A 23,374-nucleotide genomic window follows, 5' to 3' on the forward strand; every position below is an offset into this window, starting at 1 on the left:
TCATTCCAGAAATGGGGCACTTAACGACATGCCTGACGAACAGTTTAATGCCTTTTCATTCCATTTCATTGCACTAACATGCTATTGACTGTCAATGAAGAGAACAACTGCAAAAACCTCTAATGAGCATGGAAAATACTGATGATCAGAGATCCATGGAAAAGAAAGGGATGCTTCATGGAGTGGGTGTTGTGGTTGTTAATTGTCAGAAAATAATTAAGAGTAGGAACAAATAAAAATAATCCTGTTAGCATGATTGTGGGTGAACTTTAGTTTTTTTACTTTCAGAAAATATCCTTAGGTCATTGTGTCATAGTCTTTACAAAAATATAACATAAAGAACAGAAGCCCCGGGAATTCCCTAGCAGTCCAGTGGTTAGGACTCCACACTCTCACTGCAGAGGGCCTGGGTTCAATCCCTGGTCAGGGAACTAAGATCCCAAAGCCTTGCAGAGGGCCAAAAAAAAAAAAAAAAAAAGAGCAGAAGACCCCTGGCTTGGTGTGTCATACCGGGTATGGCCACATGGTGTCCCTCCAGCTCAGTCTAAACCTTCCAGACTACGGACTTCCAGTCTCCGCCTGGCTGAGAGGCAAGGGCTAGTCGGAGCTGAGAGGACCGTAATCCATCGAGCCAGCTTCTAACTGCTGGAGCAGGAAAGGCACTATGGCCTGAAGGGCAGAGGGGACAGAAGGCCAGAGGATGGCAGTTTGTTTGCTTCTGAGTGTCCCAATGTTCTGACATTGAATGTTCATTATACTTGTCTGAAGAAAGGAAACAGGAAGGTTTTAGATTTGCAGAATAGGAGGGCTGCTTTCTGGGTCAAATAATTTGAGGGAGGGCAGGAAGGAGGTTGGAGTGGGGGCTGAGAAACAGGAGGGTCCAGAGTTTTTGTAGGAGGGTGAAGGGGCGGCAGTGTAGTTGGAAGGAAGGGTTGGGGATTTGTTTTGAAGCTGTGTTTGCACAGCAAGCACGCTATGTCACACATCAGTAAGAAAAAAAAACGTTGTCTAAAGAAGACTTTCACCCCATATTTTATTTTCGTTTTATTGCCAGTTGGTTCTAAACTCTGGCTTTTAACCTATCAAACCGGGCAATCGTTATTTTTTGGTATGATGGCAGACATTCAACCTTTTCAGTGGCATTCGGATTTCTTGTAGGACAGTGGTTCTCAAACTGGTGTGTATTACTATCAGCTGGAGGGCTTGTGGAAGCAGATTGCTGGGCCACACCCCAGAGTTTCTGATTCAGTAGATCTGGGGTGGGGCCTGAGTATGTACTTTTCTGAAAAGTTCTCAGATGATGCTGATATCGCTGGTCCCAAGACCACGCTTTGAGAACCACGACTGTAAAGGAATTACTTTCCTCACACGGTCTGCCATTGTACTCTCATTTTAAAGCCAAAAGTCAAAGAGCTTAAATTCTTTCACTGGATGCCCACCTTTAGAGTGGGTGGGCTGCGACATTTGCTCAGCCAGTGGGGCTATTTTTTCAGGGAGACTGGAGCAAATGTTGCAAGGCTAAGTTGGATTGGTGGGAGGTTGTTAGGGGCAACAGCAGCCTCCTGCTGATTGGGCCATCAGTATTGTGTGTTGCCCAGGGTTTTGGTGGCTTGGCTAGTCCAAGCCAGGTGTTCCAATCTCCCCTGATTCTATTCCTTCAGTAGGAGTAGTAAATTCCCTTCTTCTTGACTTAGCCAGAGTCCCTTCTGTTGCTTGCATCCAAGATCTCTGACTCAGCCTCTCCTCTGTACTGTCTCCCACTACAGCAGCATGGAGGGAACTGAGTGAACTCGGATGGCATTCAAGTTAGCAGCAGAGCTAAGAACTGGAGTCTTGAATTTCTCTCTCCCAGGCGAGGGCTCTTCCCTCTACATCTACAGCTTCCACCTCTGATCCACAAAAGAGCCCTGCTTAGAAAGGCATTTGCAGAATGAGTGTATTAAACTTTTCTGAAATATGGTAGGGCATCCAAATATATAAATAAAACCAAGCAGTAGGCACTCAAAGTTTGCAGCCCTAAGAACGCTACAATTCCATGACTAATGTTTCTCTTAAAAAAAAGAAAGGATTCAGCCCTTTTAGCAATTGCAGGCAGTTTTAAAAATGGTAGGACTCCCACTCTGCCTTTAAGTATTGTCAGCTTTTCATCTGTTTTAGGATTTCAGACCTTGTTGCTATGGATAGTCATTTACTATAAAGATATTGGTGGCTGGGGAGCAGAGGCTCCCAAAGGAAAATGCGCTTGTATTCAAGTCGGTCCCTCTGCTCTTCCCTGTATAGCACCCTGCAATCCCTAGGAAGGGGGCTGTGGAGGAAGGGAGGCAGGTCAGCAGCAGGACTGACAGAGGTATAACCAAGAAGTCCACAGCCCTGGAGGGGTGCATGCACATAGCAGAGCTGTCCCTTCTCCCCTTGTATGGTGCGCCCGGCTTCCGGGTACCCTTGGAGTGTTAGAGCAGGAGGAGAATGAGCTCTGGTCTCAGCTCTTCCAGGTACTAGCTGTGTAACTTCGGGGTTTTTTTTTTTGTTTTTTTACCTCTCTGGGTCTTGTAGGAGTTTCCTATTACTGCTGTAACAAATTTCCACAAACCCCATGGCTTAAAACAACACAAGCTCACTATTTTATAGTTTTGGAGGTCAGAAGTCTGAAAATGGGTCTTACAAGGTTAAAATCAAAGGCTGTGTACCTTCTGGAGGCTCTAGGGGAGAATCGACTTCTTGCCGTTTCCAGCTTTTAGAGACTGCTCGCGTTCCTTGGCTCCTGAGCACATCACCCTGATCTCTGCTTCCATCATCACATCTCCTTTTCTGACTCTGACTCGCCTACCTCTCTCTTTTAAGGACCTTTCTAATTACATTGGGCCCACCTGGATAACCCACAATACACTCATTTAGATCTTAACCTGCCAAACCCCTTTAATCATGTAAGAACATAGATTCTGGGGATTAGGGCATGGACACCTTTTGGGGGCGGTCTATCATAATATTCGTTTATACTGTTCAGCCCTCCATAATATTCATTAATAAAGCATTAATAAAATACCGTTCAGATAAATAGAAAGAAGAAAAATATAACTCATGGTTCAAGTACTGAAAGATAAACACAAGGAACATGCTTCCATCTTTTTTTAAATGAAGTTTTTACATAGTTATAATCATACTGCTGCTACAATTTGAAATCCTGGTTTTTCATTAGATATTATGTCATAATCTCCTGTAATAATCAAGATTTCACAGGCAGCTGCGAAGATCAAAGGCACTAGTCTTTCTGAAGAGAGCTTGGTATACAGTAAGGACGGGGACAGCTGGTAGTTATTGCTCTTATGACCCAACTCACCTGGGTGGGTGGGTTGGGAAGAGGCACTTGAACTCATGACTCAGCTGTATCACCCTAAGTTCCTCATGCTGTGTGTATGTGCGCGTGTATCTGCGTTTGCCTGCATGAACGTAGGGCCTAGAGTGGGGACAGTTTTGTATTCAGCAGCTCCTCTCATTCAGAAAGACCCAGCAAACCTATGGACAAATGTCTAGAACAGTCGTTTGTAACCCTCACTGTGCATCAGAATCACCTCATGAGCTTCTAAAAAGCATAGATTCCCTGAGTTCCATCCACCAGAAGTGGTGGTTCCATTAGTCCAGGGTGAAACCCAAGCGTCTTGTTTTGCCAAAGCTCCCCAAATGATTTTGATATACTGGAACCACTGATCTAGACCAACACGTGGGGAACCTGGGAAAAGATTCCAGCTGGTGTGGAAGGCTGCGATGGGCCGATGGCAAAGGCAAAGGTTTTAGTCAGGCGTCTTCATTTAAGAAGACAAGCTGTTACCTCTCCCTGCTGCTCTGCTCTCTGGCCCCAGTACTAACCCAGAAAAATTGTCTTGGGGGAGCCAGCGGAGGGGCTCTGAGTGTATCAGGATAGTCACGAGGGTTTGCTCTCTACCAACAGATCCTCTTTCCTCAGGCCACAGTGAGGCCAGGCCATGCCTCTGAGCTGTCTGGGCTCTGCAAGGGGGATGCACATCTTTCAGTATCTCCTGTTTTCAGTGAGAGGAGCAGGTGGTGGAGGGAGTGCAAGCAGAAACCTCCCTGAGACATGCCCCACCCCCAGCCTCCCAGGGAGGAGGAGGGGCAGCAATCAGTCACCTGGGGCAGCAGCCAGACTGTTAATTAGTTGGGGACAAGTGAGTGAGGCAGTGAGAGGGCACCTTTTCCAGAACTACTGGTACTAGGATGAGCAGCCTTCTTTGATCTGGAAAAAGAGGCCTTCTGTTTGCTGATTGTCTTGTTTCTAGACATGAAGCAGTGCCTTTGGGGGCCCCAAGTGCCATAGGTGCGTGGAATTTGCCACATTGAGGGATTTTAAGACCGACTCTGGGTTCTGTCCCGCAGACAATGCTCGGTTCACTCACAAGCTCATTTTTCTATAAGAGCAAGGGAATATGTATATATTTAGGGCTTATTGCATGTTCACCACTTATGCTACTTACAGGCATTATCTCACTTATTTTCCTCACAACAATCCTGGGAAACAGATACTATTACTTTCTCATTTTACAGATGAAGATGCAGTGACTTAGTTTGGTTAAATAATTTGCCCAGCATTACTGGTGAAGGCTGAGCCCAGATCTTGTTCTCTGACCACAATGCCTTTTACCAACAGATGGGTATGGGGAAGATGGGTAGAGGAGAGTGGAGCAGGGGACCCAGAGGAACAGGTCACATGTGCACAGTATAGTCTGTCTCTGCCCTCCAGCCATGCCTGGCTCAGCCCATTTGATCCAGGGCGAGGAATGGCAGTGGGTGGGTCTGGAATTCCTACTCAGGAGCCTGATGGTTCACATGCCTGGGGGGGCCCTGAATCTCCAGAGTCCACCAAGTCAAAGGCTCTCTCTCCCATTACATGGCTTGTCCTTGATCACTGAATTCCTGCTTTTCTCCCTTCCTATCTGTCCTCTCCCCCCAGCCCCATTCAATCGACATCCACCCCATCAGATCCTTTGCTGCGTGTGGGCTTCCAGGCTGGGCTGGGAGCCCTGCCCTGGCATGAAGGAGCCGTGTGGTTGGGTTCTGATTCTCTGCCTGGTCCTCTCTGTGGGGCCCCCTCCTTGGAGAGTTTGGACCTGTCCTCTCAATCCCCAGCCCTCACTCAGCAGGGCCCTGATGGATGGGCTCACGGCTGACTGCTGGATTTGCTCTGGCCGCCCAAGGGACCTGTGGCTTTGGCTGTGGTTATTGGATGGCCCTGCTGACCCTCGCGGCCCTCCAGCTGTGTGTTGTTCTAGTCTCTGTCCTGCTGGGCCACAGATTCTTTCCCTTCCTTCTGTAGGGGAAGCTCTTTAGCTTTTATGCAGTTGCCAGACTGAAGTCAAGAGGACACTGGCTGCTGGGTGATTCCACCTCTTCTGTAATTCAGACATTCTGCCCTGCATTTGGCTCTCACCCTCCACAATTTCTCATACGTATGTATGTAAGTGGTGTCTGCGTGGGTGTCCAGATATTCGGTGTGAATGCAAAGCATAGTCTCCTGGGAACAGAAGAGCAGGAGCTTCTTTATTACCTCTATTCAGAATCTGCATATGAAGATACACGCTGTCCCCAGGGAGGTGCTTTAGTCACTCTAATGAGCCTTCCTGCAGATCTCAAGGGACACTCACTGAATGGCCATATAGTAATTGGGAATTTGGATGTGGAGCTGATGTGGGCCAGATGTGCTCCCTTTATAGTAACCATCAAATACTAGAAGTCTCTTTAGACTTTACAGATGAGGAAACCAAGGCCCTGAGGGGAGAGGGTTGATGTAACCAGGGCCTGACTGCAGCTGCCGTAGGACTCCCTGGGTCGGGAAGCCGTTAAGCAGGGTGAACAGTCAGCACACAGGAAGATTTAACAGAGAAATCGCCAACCCCACAGCCACAGGTGAGCCATCATGTTGTATTTCTGAAGGACCGGCAGACAGGATATCCCCTTGCTTTGCCTTCCAAATCTGCTGAGGATGAGTAGACGGGGAATTACATGCTTATCTTTTATGGGAAAGAAGTGCAGTTGCTCCTTAGTTATTGCCACAAGCACTGGAGGAAGAACTAATAAAGGGGGCTGCTATGGGTTGAATCGGTGTCCCCCCAAAAGATATGTTGAAGTCCACAGTCCCCTAGTACTTGGGAATGTGACCTTATATGGAAATACAGTCTTTGCAGAGGTAATCAAGTTCAGATGAGATCATGAGGGTAGGCTCTCATCCAATGTGACTGGTGTCCTTACAAGAAAAGGAAAATCCCGCATGAAGCTGGAGACACAGAGAACGCCACGTGATGACAGAGGCAGAGACTTCAGGGATGCACTTGCAAGCCAAGTCATGCCAAGGATTGCTGAGCACCACCCGAAACTGGAAGAGGCGAGGAGGGATTCTACCCAGAGTCTCAGAGGAAGTGTAGCCCTACCAACACCTTCATTTTGGACTTCTAGCCTCCAGAACTGTGAGAGAATAAATTTCTCTTATTTTAAGCCACCCAGTTTGTGATCCTTTGTTACAGCCGCCCTAGGCAACCAAGGCAGGGCTCTACATAGTGAGTCCCTGCTCTGTATGTGCCTGACACTGAGGCTTAGGGCTCTTGTAAGTTGGGAAAGCCCATCGTGGCCTTGATGCAATTAGAGAGGGAGGCTGTGTGTGAGGGCTCGGGGGAGGAGGTGATGAGAACGGCCTGTGTGAATGTCCCCCTTTCCTTCCCTTTCCTTTCCCCATCTCCCTCCCAGTCTGAGCTCTAACCCTTGGAGCCTGAGCTCTTGGAATCTTGGGATGGAAGTGATGGAACTCAAGGTGGCTGATAGATTCACACTTATGGACTATTTGCCTCCCAAAGGAAAAGCTTGTTGAACCACCAGCATCTCCATGCAGTGGGCTGTTTGGATCTTGAGTGGGGCGGGTGGGGAGGCTGAGTGAGAGTGGGGACTTCCAGTTTCTCTGCAACTTCAGGGGGTTGAGCCCTGGCTATTAACATTAGCTCTCCTGGAGCCAGCACTTGGCCTGCCAGCCCACCCCCTGCTTAGCCCTTCTGTTGTGAACTTCCCCAACATCCACAACCTCCCTCACTCCTTGTGTGAACTTTGTGGTTTGGGAGGGAATGTCCAATCCCACAATCCAGGTCTAAACCTGTCAGGTAGTCCCACCCTTTAGCCACAATGATCGGCTCATGTAGACCAGGTCTAAGCCAATCAGCACATGAGTCTCCTCTGACCACAGGGAACTTTTGTTTTATAATTGAAGGAGCCCAGTTTTCTTTCTCTGGCTAGATATGAACAAGGAAGCATATACCCCTTAGTGCTGTTAGCAGCCATTCTGTGACCATGAGGAGAGCCAGTTTTAGAATGATACGTTGGATAACAGAAGAGTCAGAAAGATTCTGGGTCCTTGATGACTTCAATGAGCTACTGGATGAATCACCATCCTGAAATCTGCCCTATCTCTGGATTCTAGCGTGAATCAATACATCTCATTTATTTTTCAAGCTAATTTGAATTGGTTTTTATCTGTTGCTTATAGTGGTGGTTTTTAAAATGTAACCACAAATTTTTTCGTATTCCTCCTTTCAAAAGATAAAGCCTAAATCCCCTACCCTTAAGTGTGGGATTGACTTTGTGATTTGTTTCTGATGAATAGAGATTGTGGCAGAAGTGACAGTGAGTGACTTCTGAGATTAGGACATAAAGACACTGTAACTTCCTCCTTGCTTTTTCTATTGAGTTACTCACTCTGGGGGAAGTCAGCAGCCATGTTGTGAGAGGACACTCAAGCAGCCCTATGAAGAGGTTCATGTGCTCAGGAACTGAGGCCTTCTGCCATCAACCAGCATTAAGTCACCAGATATGTGAGTGAGCCATCCTGGAAATGAGTTCTCTAGCCCCAGTCAAGCCTTCATATGACAGTGGCCCCAGCTGACATCTTGACTGCAACCTCATGAAAGAATCTGAGCCACAACCACCAAGCTGAGCCACTCCTAAATTCCTGACTTGCAGAAGCTGTGTGATAATAAATGTTTATTATTTTAAGGCAATAAGTTTTGGGATAATTTGTTATGTGGCAATAGATAATATTACACTTATATCTGAAGGCATGCTAACCAATGCACTGTGCTAGTTATAATTACTGAAGCCCAGGAGTGAATCTAAAACTGTTTATTTTACTGGGGCCACCATATTCATTTCATTCTAGGGTCCCAGGGAAGTGAGAAGATGACAGAGAATACACAACTGGGTCGTGTGTCTTGGTCATAAGTTCCCTTTGGCCAGCCTGTTGTGGATATCCACAGGGTCTTACACAGCTCCACAGTTGTGGAGGTCCAGCCTGGTGTGGGAGGAGCACATGGCCAGCACAGTGTGGGAGAGCAGAATTCCTAGGCACTGGAGAGGGGTATGGAAGTGGCTGGACAAGATGAACCTGAATGGGGTGTACAGCTGGGAATAACAGGTGATAAAAGAACATCTGAGCTTTTATCAGTGAGGGTAGATAATAGCAGAAGACCAGAATAGCACTTCCACTTCAATGCCCTGGTGCTCTATAATTCTGGGAAAAAAAGAAAGGAAACTCAGTGGAATGAGGCTTAAAAAGAAAATGAGTTATGGAAAAGTGAAGTCATATTTCTTGTGTGCTTGAGTTGTGACCTTCGATTCATAGCCACCACACTTGTAATACAATTTGCTTGTTGCTAGAATGCTTCTTCCTCCCCTGCCCCACAACATATGCACAGTGAAATGACTATGTCTCAGGGCTTCTTCCCCAAGGAGCTCCCCTCCCTTGTGGGTCCTAGAGACTCATGTGAGTTCCTCTGTAGCCTATATCCTCCTACTTCCAATGCTGTTCTACATTCCCACCCCCAAGCCTTCACAGAGGCTGTTTTACTGTAGTTCCTCACACATGAGCTAGCCTGTTTAGCCCATAAAAATCTGTCCTCCATGCTGACTTAACCCTTCCTGCCATCACTGGTGATGAGCTAGTTATTTTTGCATGGTTTCTGATGTTGCTACCTTTCCCCTTAACCTCATGCCATCTTGTTTCTCTGCTCAAATAATTGTTGAGCTAGGATGGGAGAAGTTTCCTTCCCCAAATATTATCATTATTTTTCTAATATGCTCTAAAAAGAATGACCTTATTCTTTATTTTATTTATTTTTTTAAATTGGGGTATAGTTGTTTTACAATGTTGTGTAAGTTTCTACTGCACAGCAAAATGAAGTGGAGTTCCCTGTACTATACAGCAGGTTCTCATTAGTTATCTATTTTATACATATTAGTGTATATATGTCAATCCCAGTCTCCCAATTCATCCCACCCCCCCATTCCCCCTTGGTGTCCATACGTTTGTTCTCTACATCTGTGTCTCTATTTCTGCCTTGCAAACCGGTTCATCTGTACCACTTTTCTAGATTCCACATATATGCATTAATATACCATATTTGTTTTTCTTTTCTGACTTACTTCACTCTGTATGACAGTCTCTAGGTCCATCCACATCTCTACAAATGACCAATTTCATTCCTTTTTATGGCTGAGTAATATTCCATTGTATATATGTACCACTACTTCTTTATCCATTCGTCTGTCGATGGGCATTTAGGTTGCTTCCATGACCTGGCTATTGTAAATAGTGCTGCAATGAACATTGGGGTGCATGTGTCTTTTTGAATTATGGTTTTCTCTGGGTATATGCCCAGGAGTGCGGTTGCTGGGTCATATGGTAATTCTATTTTTAGTCTTTTAAGGAACCTCCAGACTGTTGTCCATAGTGGCTGTATCAATTTACATTCCTACCAACAGTGCAAGAGGGTTCCCTTTTCTCCACACTCTCTCCAGCATTTATTGTTTGTAGATTTTTTGATGATGCCCATTCTAACTGGTGTGAGGTGATACCTCATTGTAGTTTTGATTTGCATTTCTCTAATGATTAGTGATGTTGAGCATCATTTCATGTGCCTCTTGGCCATCTGTATGTCTTCTTTGGAGAAATGTCTATTTAGGTCTTCTGCCCATTTTTTGATTGGGTTGTTTGTTTTTTGATATTGAGCTGCATGAGCTGTTTATATATTCTGGAGATTAATCCTTTGTCCATTGATTCATTTGCAAACATTTTCTCCCATTTTAAGAGTTGTCTTTTCATCTTGTTTATGGTTTCCTTTGCTGTGAAAAAGATTTAAGTTTCATTAGGTCTCATTTGTTTATTTTTGTTTTTATTTTCATGACTCTAGGAGGTGGGTCAAAAAAGATCTTGCTGTGATTTATGTCAAAGAGTGCTCTTCCCATGTCTTCCTCTAAGAGTTTTATAGTGTCCGGTCTTACATTTAGGTCTTTAATCCATTTTGAGTTTATTTTTGTGTATGGTGTTAGGGAGTGTTCTAATTTCATTCTTTTACATGTAGCTGTCCAGTTTTCCCAGCACCACTTATTGAAGAGACTGTCTTTTCTCCATTGTATATCCTTGCCTCCTTTGTCATAGATCAGTTGACCATAGGTGCGTGGGTTTATCTCTAGGCTTTCTATCCTGTTCCATTGATCTATATTTCTGTTTTTGTGCCAGTACCATATTGTCTTGATTACTGTAGCTTTGTAGTATAGTCTGAAGCCAGGGAGTTTGATTCCTCCAGCTCTGTTTTTTTCCTCCAGATAGCTTTGGCTATTCGGGGTCTTTTGTGTCTCCATACAAATTTTAAGATTTTTTTGTTCTAGTTCTGTGAAAAATGCAACTGGTAATTTGATAGGGATTGCGTTGAATCTGTAGATTGCTTTGGGTAGTATAGTCATTTTCACAATCTTGATTCTTCCAATCCAAGAACATGGTATATCTCTCCATCTGTTTGTGTCATCTTTGATTTCTTTCATCAGTGTCTTATAGTTTTCTGAGTACAGGAAGAATGACCTTATTCTTATTTTATAAAATAACACAGCTAGCATTTCAACTTTTATTTTGCTCTTTCTTCAGTTTTAGGCTCAAGGGCTACTTCCTCCATGAAGCCTTTCCTCATGCAGGGCCAAACTCCCCATCACTTATTCCTATATCTGTGGTTTACATGCATTATATTGTACTAAGATGATCTGTTTCTGCATCGTTCCCTCTCTGAGAGCCTCTAGAGGCAGGCACTGAGTCTGATTTATTTCTGTATCCTCAGTTCCTAGTATAAAATAGGTGCTCAGTGAACATTTGATGACCTGAGATATTACAGACCATAGCTCTGTGATTCTGTTTAATATCTTTTGCAAATCTATAGCAATTTCTCAACACTTAGAACCTAGGAAGAAAGGCCAGTATTTTTCTGGAACTTTTGGCCTTCAAAGGGTTTTGGAACTAACAGGACTGGTTTAGGATGACTGGATCTGACCTTCCAATATTTAGAGACCAAGATTATTTTAAACATGTATGGAGGAGGATAACAATTTGCATTTTTCATTAATAACTGGGATGGAGTTTGCATCCATGTTCCATCTCACCCATTAGCTGAAAGATGTTGGTTCTTTAGTATAAGAAGGAAAGTTAGAAACTGGTCCAGCCTTCCAAGGGCTGACTAGGCGTGCCCTTCTGTTTCCACTTAAGTTCTGCTGCAGTCATTACTCAGTGATGGTTTTCTGCCTCTGCCAGGCCCAGACTCAGGGGGCTATTCTGAGAGTGTTCCCCTTCGCTCAGGTCTGAGCTGAGCTCCTGCACAATGGCCTGACTACACTCAAACTAGTTATGGAGCAGCTGGGGACATGCCACCCGGATATGTGCAGCATCAAGGGCTGCAGGCTGTGGCTTGGGTAGATGGCTTTGCTTAGGGCTGAGGTATTTCATAAGGGCTCCCTTTCTGCTCTTGGAGGCCTCTGGCTCTGAGATGTGATGACCCCAGAGATGCTCCCTGGGTCCTCATTCCTTCCCCTACTCCTCCAGCAATTAGACAGGACAGCTGATCATCTGTAAGAAGATGATCATGACATTCTTTCCTCTCCAGCCCCTTCTTCTGTTCCCTGAGCCCAGCCCTGCATTCCTAGGAGGTCCGGCAGTGATTCTGTCCTGAGAGTCAGGCCAGTATGGCCTCATGTCAGCCCGATTCCTTCTACCTGGGCTCCAGATCAGCCCAATGGCACCTACACCTTGCCTGCTGCAGTTCAGAAATGCTCTCCCTGGCCTAGTCTGAATTGTGGCTTTCGGTTCAGCAAGCCCCCCTTTCAACAGCTCCTCGCCTGCTTCACTAATAGGCACCAACCACTGACTGCAATCACCAATCTCGGGTCTCAGCTGTGGGACTCGATTCATCCTCTCCAAACACATGCCCTCCAAGGGGGGGCAGACACCATTGTAGTTGCTGAAGAGCCATTTCACATATGCTCACAGAACGTCCTCCAATTCCACATAGGAAATGGGCTCCATAAAACCTTTGTTCATTAAGTGTTCCAGGGACCACAACAAAAGGACTTAGAATTAACCAGAACTGATTAGAATTGGACCATCCAATTCTTTGATTAAAAAGTGCAGGGAAGCTGGTTGTCTGGGCAATCAGGGTGGCTCTAAAATGGGCAATGTTGTATTATAATTCGAATAAACTGCTTGACAAGGAATGAGCACTGTCTGTGCAGAGGGAAACCACAATGAGGGGGTGTTACCAGTCACCCATGCTCTCCTTGGCCCACCATTCTGGAAACCTATTGCAAATGAGGAGGAGGTACAGGGATGGCTGTTTGACAGTTCCTGCCACTTTAAGGTTTAATTGTGCAAGAGCCACTGGTTATTTCCTCCAGGAATTCATATGCCATATGGGCACTTGCTACCAGGTGAACTTAGTGCCTGAATTATGGTTACTGAATTAGATTTTTCTTGGATGTTTTAACTGAGAGAGAACACATGATCCAACGCAGTGGTACCCCACTTTTTTGCATGTCAGAATAACAAGGGGAGTTTAAAATTCCTATGACCGTGCTGCACCCAGATCAATTAAATCAGCATCTCTCAGGGTGAAACCCTCTCTGGCATTAGTGTTTTTAAAAGCTTCCCAGGTGACTGAGAGCCACTGTCTAGTCACTTACACTTTTCCCATCAAAATCCTGTATTAAAATAATTGAATTGTTACTAAATATACATAAAATGATAATTCAGAATTAATAGTGAAATAAATATAACTACGTTAAGTACAACATAGAGATTCTCATGCTAGATTTCAATTGCTATCGATTATTGCTCTCTGTAATTCTGGTTTTCTTTATTCTCCTTTAAGGAAAAGCCCTGAACTTTCTCTCACTTATTCTTGGTGCTAAAAAGTCCTAGGCCATTTATGAGAAACGGATCAAGTGCTAAAAGCTGAGAGGAAAGTTCCATCTCTGGAGTAGAGGTCAAATTTGAAAACCACTCCCAGAATTTAAAGAAAATATGAGTTGAAAGAGATGGAAAAGCTGATAACAGATACGAAAACTCAAAGACTAAGAAGCGGGTCAGAAACTGTTAAGAAAATTACATGAAAAACAATTGAGTAATTTTTAAAAATGCTGAAATTAAAGATTAACCATCTTCGGATCATGCAGATCTTAGATGGTTTCACAGAGTTGAAGTCAGAAAAACTGATCAGCTTGAATCCACACCTAAGTGTTGGCATTCAAACTAGACATAGACTGGCCTGGTCATTAAAAACCTGCCTTGAACGACTAGAACTGGTCTCACCTATGTGAAGGGAAGCACATCCTGAATTTCCATGCCTGTTACTTTTTAAAAATTTAATTTTTATTTTAAAAAAGTAATATGACTATATAGTTTAAAATGGCAAAGAGTACTCTACAGATTTTAATAAAAAGCAGCTGTTTTATGCCTGTCCCCAGAAATCCATGCCTGATTTCTGCTTCCTAGAGACACATTTAACTCTGGTTATTTCTATAGGCATTTATATCCTTATTTATAAATAACAGGCTTATACTGTTATTTCTTACACTTCCAATTTTAGATGCTTCCTACTAACTTCCCATGATGGGAGATGAAGACATCTTCCAGTTCTCTTCCTCCTTTTCTCCTTCCTGCTCAAACTTCTCTCCATCATCCTCTCCAGAGAGTTACACCATAATTCTTAGTTAGATCAACATTCAATATTTACCTGCTTATGACCATTTAATTAAACCACAGATAGCCAATAGGTAACCTATGAATACATTTCCTTTCTTTCATGGCATTTTGTTTTTCTTGGAGTTAAAAACTGTCTTATTTTCTCAGTTTCCAGGGATATTTTGGTGAACATATTCCCCATTCCCCCCAAACTCTTCCACAGAGCTGTAAAACTCGTTGGAGTAAGTCAAGCAAGCACATGAGGGAATCTAGCAGTTCCCTTTCTTTCCCTTGGTACATCCCTCCCACAGCCCTCTGTCCTCTTGATGTGGTTTGGACTGGTTGTTCTCTAGCCTCAGGAACAGCTGAACTTTATTGAACCCCCCTTTCTCATTACCATGTTGGGTCCTTGTTTCTAGAACTCAGTATTTTCCTCTGTCTTGTTTTACTCTCGCTTTGCTGGAGTATATCCTCCAGTTTCTTTTTCAGAAAGGGTGCATGTAGCTAAATTCCTTGAGACCGTGTGTGTCTGAAAAGGTCTGAAGAAGAGCAAAGGTGGTGGGGGGAAGCTGAGCAGGGCCAGAGCACCAGGCTCGTGGAGGGCTGGAGGCCCAGAACCATCCCAAGGAGGCAGACAGGCAGTGAGAGATGGAACTGTGCTGAGGATCCAAGCCCCCGGCTCAGTGCCCCATTGGAATTCACTTACAAAACACAAGCTGAAAGATCCAATTATTAAGAATTTCAAAGTCAGAGCATTAAACCAGGCACACAGGGCCATGAGTGTGAAACCCCGTGTGACTCCACATGTAACACATCTATGAAGCCAGCCCTGGTGGGAGAAAAAAGATCGGCTTATGTATTATACCATGTTCTCCAACTGACCCTATCCATCCAGAAGAAAATGAAGAGAACTTTAACTCCTTCTACATATTAAAATAAATTTCAGATGGATTAAGCATTTAAATGTAAAGGATGGGCAAAATAATACAAGGGCAAAATTTAGGAGAACACACTTATAACTTGGTGGCCTGGGAGATCTTTAAACCAAGACAATAAACGCAGATGCTATAATGGAAAAGACAGTCACATTTACTTGACAAATGATAGACTGGGAAAAAGCTGTAGCATATGAAACAGATAAAGGATTAATGTTTAAAATATGTAAACACCTCTACAAACTGATAAAGAAAAACATCCCGGTTGGAAAATAAACAAAGAATATGAATAGACAATTCGTCTAAGAGAAAAAATCCAGATACAACGTGAAAGATGTTAGGAAAGTGCAAATCAGAGGGACAATGAGATAATACCTCTCACACACCATACTGGGAAAAATTAAACAGAGGTAATAATTAGTAGAGGTTTTTGCTGCGGAAAGGGCACTCTCATATAACTGGTAGAAACGTGAATTGTTAAAAGCACTTACCAAGGGGAATACACATGCTCATGATGCAACAATTTCATTTCTGGGGATTCGTCCTGCAGAAATTAAGAGACCAAGAAATAAGGTTGTGTCCACAAATGTGTTTATTGCAATACTTTTTGTTGTGGCAATAAACAACAATAACAAAACAAAGCTACAATTAAGAATAACAAAAAGTAAACTAAATATCCATCAACATAAGGATTGTTGACCAAACTGTAATATATTCATAATTGAATCATTGTGTAGCCTAGAAAAAAATGAGTTCTATCTATACCAGTTGACACAGAGAGATTCAGTTAGGAGGGAAAAGCAGGATATAGAGAAGGGTATACAGTAAAATCACATTTTCTTTGTGTTTGCAAAATAATGCCTAATCCCCCAAATTGTGTGTGTGTGTATAATTTCATGAATGTGTGATAGTAGAGAAAAGTGTGAAGACACACATCAGTTTTTGATCCTTGATTTTGCTGGGAGTTGAGAAGGAGGAAGGTAAATGGGAGGATAGGATGGAGGTTGTTTTGGTGAGAAGAGGTGAGTCTGAACTCTGAATGGAATGCGGATGATTGCACAATGGAGAAACCTTTAGTGAAAGCTTATTCATTTGAGCTGGGCTTTGGCTGTTGCTTTCATTTCTGACACTTGGGTTCCAGGGTCAATAACAGTCATAGTAAAATTTAATTTCAAGGACGTAGTAGTCCCAGAAGCAAATAAGCTGAAAAACTTAGGATACCTTTAGAGGAATCTGCCTAATGTTAGATTTCTTCTCTAAAACAATAAATTTGAGAAGTCAGTGGTACAATGCCTACAGAAATAGAGAACTCTTACCTAATGCTATAAACTGAATGTCTGTGTGTCCCCCACCCCCAATTCATATATTGAGACCTAATGCCCAAAGTGATGGCATCTGGAGGTGGGGCCTCTGGAAGGTAATTAGGTCATGAGTGTGGAGCCCTCAGGAATGAGATTAATGCCCTTAGAAGGCGATTCCAGAAAGTCCCCTCCTGCCCTCCACCATGTGAGGTTGTATGAACCAGGAAGTGAACCCTCACCAGACATGGTATCTTGGACTTCCCAGCCTACAGAACTGTGAGAAATAAAATTTCCGTTGTTTATAAGCCACCCAGTCTATGGTATTTTGTTATAGCAGCCCGAATGAACTAAGACACCTAGCCATGTTGTCATCAATCCATGACAACATTCTCTGATCTCCAAAGGCTAAGAAAAGGTACCACCCAAGCACTCTTTCTATAAAATGACTCAAATATTTTTTCCAAATTACATGAAAATGAATCAAAACAAAAATGCAAGATGGGAAATTTGGGATTGGAAAGAAGCAGCAGCAAGCACAAAAACCGGTTAAAGAAACACAAAGTTAATCATAACCTCTAACCGCTAATGAGAGAGGGTTTGATACAGATATTTGTAAATAATTGCTACCATGGCGACAAAATGGAATGTAAAATCCTACAACTTTAAATATTTATTTACCTATTTATTTGTAACAGCATTTTCAGGTGGTAAAAGAAAATAAGCTCACTGTAATTAATTTTAAAATGCAGAAAAAATTATAAAGAGTATTTATATCCCATCATCCAGAGGGAATGCTGTTAATGCTGTTTTTGTGAGTTTTTCTTTCTCTGTGTGTCTCTCTGTGTTTAAAAAATGGAATTTTATTACTTATGCAGTATAATATTCTATTTGATTCACTTTATAATATGTTATGAATATTTGCTCAGTTCATTAAATATTCTTTGAAAAGTTGATTTTAAGGGACTTTATAATATTTTATTGTAAGGAGTACCATAAGTTATTTAACCGTTTCTCATTGGGCAACATTTAGGTTGTTTCTAGTTTTCAGGTATATTTAAGAAAAATTCTGGTACAAACTGCTTTATTAATTATAATTATTCTTAACTGAAATAGCTAATAATTTTCTTTACATAGATTCTGAGAAGTGGATTTACTGGGTCAAGAGATATAAACTATTTTTAAGTCTCTTGATGCCTGTTGCCAAATAATTTTCCGGGAAGTTAGTTCCAATTTATCCTCCCACTAGCAGTGCATGACAATGCTCATCTCCGTGTACCCTTCAGTGTTGGAGTAAGAAATGAAAGTTTTGCCAATTTGATAGGTAAAAGGTACCATTTCTTTAAAAGTTCTGTATAATCTTTCTTTTAAAATCAATATTGTAGATAATTTGGAAAACACTGAAAAACATGGGGAAGAAAATAAGTATATTACTCTTGAAAATACAGAGCACTTTCACACATTTTTCATTGAGTCCTCCAAACAACTTCATGAAGTACAGCCTTTAGTGTTGCCCCCACCTTGCAGTTATTCCCAATGCAGATCAGAGAGGTTAAGGGAGTTGCCTACATCACACAGCTAGTGAGAGGTGGGCTGGGCACTACATCAGGTCCTTTTTAACACTTAATCTCATGCTTTCCCCACTATACTAGTTGCCCCTGGAGGGGCTAGAGATGAGAGGTGAAGTGTACCTAATATATTCCTGATAACTCAGAGCAGGGAATGCATTGTTAGGTCCCAGGAGACTTAGTGGGGAGTCTGGAAGCCGTGAGAAGAAAACCCGGAACCAGAAGCCAGGAGCCCTGGGTCCCAGTCCCAGCTTGCCCATGGATTTGATCTGTGACATGGAAGTCACGCCTCCTTTCTAAATCTCAGTTTCACAATTTTATAAATAAGGGTTTTCATTGGATGGTCTCACAGGCTGTGACTCTAGGAGGCAAAGCCTGTGTTCTAAAGAGGTTGGCTGGAGAGATGGGCATGGATGCCAGGGTGCAGTTGGCTGCTGAGTCTTTGATATTTGGCCCGGCTTGATCCACATCTGCTTTGGAACCCTAGCGGCAGGGTCTTCATTCTGCCTTCAGCAGGGAGAGGCTGCTTCCTGGACCACATTCAGGGGAACCAGGCACTGGGAACAACAGAGCAAACGTCCCCTCTATTGGTGACCCTTAGCAGAGGTCGGGGAGGGTCATCTTCAGGCTATGCAGGGACCCTGGCAGCCCTGCTAACTGTTCCACTCTGGGATCCTCTCAACTTTGCTTCCAAAATGAAAATTTGGAAGGACATGGGTTAGATCACAAGAGATTGGCCCTGGTGGGAGCATAAGCTACCTCTGGATTCACAAAACTCTTCTGATTTATAACAGAAGACCCAATGGGGAGGTGAAGCTTGGGCCTTTCAAAGATGCCTAGTTGGGAAGATCCTTGTAATCTGTAGGAGGTAGCCTCTCTCACTTCCCAGATCACTTTGGCAATGAATCTGTTGTTACCCCCACTTGTGGCTTTTTCCTCTGCTTCCTCCAAATACATAGCTTAGATCCTCTGGCCTCCTTTAAAACTCTGGTTTCTTGACTCCAGGTGCTGGCAGGCCCTGGCTCTGGTCCTGCATCCTCTTCATACCGTAGACAAGCTCTCTCTTCTTGGTTTGGACATTCCTTCTCCCTCTCCCGCTAGACTCTCTGCTTAGGACAGATCTATTGGGTTAGAGAAACAACCTGAGAATGGCACACTGGGAACACCCCCTTCTACCTCTGCTTTATGGTTCACACCAGGTCTTGAGAATCTGGATTTCATTTTAGTTTTCCCCTTGTGTTCATAACTTTAATTTTAGGAAAAAGTTTGTGATCTATATCCACATAGCATAGTCTTGGTAATGAAATGACCACTTAGGATGGTCTTAGATATTACATTTGGGGTTTTGCTTAGACCTGGCTATATACAAAGACAAAGCATGGCAGCTGTTAGGGGTTGGTATGTTTCTACGATGTATAAAGTTAGGGATCCAGGAATTCCCATATCCTAGCACTTGAAATTCCTAAGGGAACCTGTATTCTGCAAATATTCATTCATCAAACAAATATTTATTGAACACCTGTTACATGTCAAACACTGTGTTGGCATACAGTAGTGAAAAAAAAAGACAAAAATTCTTGCTCTCACGGAGCTTATGTCATGGTGGGAGCGGGGATAGGACACAAGGGGTGGGGGGCAGCTAGGGGACCAGGCAGGAGGGTGAGGGGCACAGTTTGTATAACCCCAGGGGCAGACTGTCTGCATTTCACAATCACATAAGATAACCAGACTGGCTGGCCCTGCTGCAGTCATTTGGAAAGATGACCATTGTTTTTTCATCTTAGGTTATTCATAATCATAGCAGCCAACACTGAATGCATACTGTATGCCAGGCACTGTGCATTATCACTCCCATTTTACAGATGAAGAAACTGAGGCACGGCATGGTTAAGTAATAGTCCCAATGTCACACAGCTGGAATGTCCATCTCACTCTAAAGATGTGCTCTGGAACACTGCTGATGACTGCCTCCACCCATCTCTGAATGGGAGTGCTCAGCCCTGGAGGAAGGCCACTGGGCCTACACAGGAGAATGGAGGCAAAGCAGTGGGGATGGCAGGGAACTGGCTTACATATCATTCCGCGTCTTATTCAACTTACTCGTTTCTGCACCAAGGCCACCAATAAAACTGTTTATAAAACAGTTAGAAAGCACTGAGCTGATCTCCCTGTGCTATGCAGCTGCTTCCCACTAGCTATCGATTTTACATTTGGTAGTGTATATATGTCAATGCCACTCTCTCACTTCATCCCAGCTTACCCTTCCCCCTCCCCGTGTCCTCAAGTCCATTCTCTACGTCTGTGTCTTTATTCCTGTCCTGCCTCTAGGTTCTTCAGAATCGTTGTTTTTTTTTTTTTAGACTCCATATATATGTGTTAGCATATGGTATTTGTTTTTCTCTTTCTGACTTACTTCACTCTGTATGACAGACTCTAGGTCCATCCACCTCACTACAAATAACCTAAAGAGGTGGGATAGGGAGGGTGGGAGGAAGACGCAAGAGGGAGGAGATATGGGGATATATGTATATGTATAGCTGATTCACTTTGTTATAAAGCAGAAACTAACACATCATTGTAAAGCAACTATACTCCAATAAAGATGTTAAAAAAAAAAAAAAAGCAGTTAGAAGAACTCTCTTACAGAAGCTGCTGGTGACAGCAGCCGGTTGCTAGGTGTTGCTAGGGCAGCTTAGCTGGGAGTCTGGTAGTGAAGTAATTAAGCAGGGTATTTAAATTACCTCAGCTGATTCTCCCCAGAATAGGCAGTTGCCTGCATGAAGGGAGGTGACTAAGTTCCATCTTTCCTCCCAAAGACAAAACAGACAGGAAACCTTTTGAAGATGTGTAGGAACACGTTGTGGTCCGGGTGGTGAGCTCCTCTTCATCTCCCCCAGACTAGCTGGGCTGGCCAGGTGAGACAGGGGTGTTCAAAGGTGCGTGTGGGCAGATACTAGCAAGGGCAGAGCATGATGGGGGCCTAGGGATAGGCTGGGAGGAAGGGCAAGAGGCAGAAGCCAGGACCAGAGCTGATAGAAACCAGAGAAGAATGGGCAAAATAGCAGGGGAAAACCCCCCAAACTAGCCACCCACATCAGGTATGAGGAATCACCAGAATTTACAATGAGATGGAATGAAGTTACTGAACAGGGCTAGGAAGGGATTCTAAGCTGTGATATCAACCCTTCCACTTCTTGTCTTAACAGAAACATTTACTGAGCAAAGTGTCAGGCCCTGTATTAAGAGGTTGCATAGATTTAATATAATTGTATTGAAGGTATGCAGTATTATGCTCCCATTTTACAGAGGAGGAACCCAAGGATTACTCTTCTTGTCCAAGGTCAATCAGTTAACACTGGATTCTGGAATCAAACCCATTTCTCTCTAGCTCCAAAACAGAGACCTTTAATCACCCTGCTAGTTTGTAGTCACTCTACTTATGGGAATCTCCATGTCCAGCTTGCTTTAAAAGCACTGAGCTACCTCTGACACTGCCTGTCCTGTCCAGGCTTGGCTCAGGACCTGCCATGGGCTGGGGTCTGCAGGTGTGAACACCAGTGTGGCCAGCTGCAGGTTTCTGCGGGAAGACCAGTGTACAAGGAGTTAGGAAGGGGCCAAGAGCATGCATACTGTTGGTGAAAGAGGCTGCAGAACATGGTGAGTTCTGTGAGAGATGAGACAGTGCTTGGAGGATGCACAGAGGAAGGAGGGAGTGAGTAATGAGTGGCCCGAGGCATGCCCTCTTTCCTTAGATCTCTGTTTTTCATTCTCCAGCAAGCTGTGTAGTTCCCAGAGATTTGGCTAGCTTGTTGAAGACCTGAGCAAGCTTCTGATGCCCTCACACTCACTTTGCAGTGGCTTTGGAGTCTTGCTGTGGAGGCTGCAGTCATTCTGGCCTTGAATATTTGAGAAAATATGTGAGAAAAAAATTTTCCCATAAATATGGTGATGAGAGTCAAGAGAAGTCACAATGTGTATTAGTTCGCTTTTGCTGCCTGGTAGGTCACCACATCCTACCCCATTCTCTCATGCACCCCATTAATACGGCAAATCTCATACAGTTTCTGAGAGTCAGGAATTTAGGACAAGTTTAGCTGGGTGGTTCTGGCTCAGGATCTCTCATGAAGCTACAGTCACGATGTCAGCTAGGGCTGTGGTCTCATCTGAAAGCTTGTCTGGGGTTGGGGATCCACTTCCAGGATGGTTTATTCACGTGGGTGTTGGCAAGAGGCCTCAGTTTCTCTCTATAGGACTGCATGAGTCTTATATAGGACTGCCTCTCGTAATGACAACTGGTTTTCCCCAGCGTGAGTGTTTGGAGAGAGGGAGAGGGCAATGCACTTTTTGACCTAGTCTCAGAAGTTCCATACCATCACTTCTGCCGTATTTTATTTGTTGGAAGTGAATCACTAAGTCTAAGGGGAGGAGAAATAATCTACACCTCTTGAGTGGAGGAGTATCAAAAAATCTGGGACATATTTTGGAGACCACCACACTGTGCAAACAGAAACCTGGGTGAAAAAAATTACATGGCCAAATGCAGAGATGGGGAGTGGGCAAAGATCCTCCAGAGATGGCTGCCGGTGCTAGGCAACACACCTGCGCTCTGCACACAGGGGAGAGAGGGCTCGTGTGCTAGTCTCTGGTGACTGCTACCATCCAGATGACAATGATACATTCCATTTTCTCTTTGTCTGAAGAGAAATCTCATTCTGTGCAAGCCAAGCTGTTTATGGATCTTTCTAGCTATTCACCCATTCATATGGGACCCAGGGCATGATAACAGCTATTCAAATTGTGGAATGTTAATTAGATGGAAAAATGTACACACCAGCTATCTCCATTTCAACTGAGAAATCTGGCTGAGGTACATAATTTGCTTCAATGTCATCTGTGTCAGGATTTTGAAAGGGTGGCAATATATCACTGTGTTAGACAAAAGGCGTGGGATAAAAGGAGAAGGAACTATTCATGGCAACATGGGTTTCAGGATATTAGTAAGTGCAAATATTTGCTTCTCTATGGAAGCATTAAAGCTCCCTTCTTATTTCTCGGTTCTCATGCCCTAAGTTATTTGCTTTCTACTACTGACATTGAAGTAGAATATTAGATCATCTTTTGGCTCTGAAATGTAGCTTGTGCACTTGCACAACGGGCAAGTGCAACAAACAATCTCAGTGCTGACTAGTCCCCCCTCTGTCTTGACTGTGATTCGGGGAGTCTGTAATGAAAGGAGTGACTGATAGCCAAGTGTGATATTAAATAGGCTGCAGAGGCAGAGCTCCGAATCATCTTCACTTTGAACTTATCTCTCTCCCTTCCTCCTTTCCTCTCTTCCTCCATGCTACAGTAGCTACACTGATGAGGAGATAGGTGCCTGGTGACTCTTCCTCACACGAGGAGTCATTGGTCTTGCCTCCGTGAACCTTGATCCTAAGGCAGTCTCAGTCACATCTTGGCAAATAGCTCAGACACCTCTCCTGTGGAAGAGGACATCGCCAAGAAAGTCACAACTGCCTCCCAAGTAGAGGA

The 23,374-nt window shown here is 43.8% G+C and overlaps 1 long non-coding RNA gene across 1 annotated transcript in view; it reads right to left on the reverse strand.

Annotated features, from left to right (window-relative positions):
• Positions 1-23,374, reverse strand: part of LOC132370670 (uncharacterized) — a 65,630-nt gene that overhangs the window by 23,282 nt on the left and 18,974 nt on the right. Inside the window, exon 3 of the long non-coding RNA XR_009504655.1 lies at positions 15,468-15,520. This is a non-coding gene — a long non-coding RNA (uncharacterized LOC132370670). The remainder of the gene's footprint in view (positions 1-15,467; positions 15,521-23,374) is intronic.

The sequence above is a fragment of the Balaenoptera ricei genome, chromosome 8 (genome assembly GCF_028023285.1).
Source record: "Balaenoptera ricei isolate mBalRic1 chromosome 8, mBalRic1.hap2, whole genome shotgun sequence".
Classification (NCBI taxonomy): Eukaryota; Metazoa; Chordata; class Mammalia; order Artiodactyla; family Balaenopteridae; genus Balaenoptera; species Balaenoptera ricei.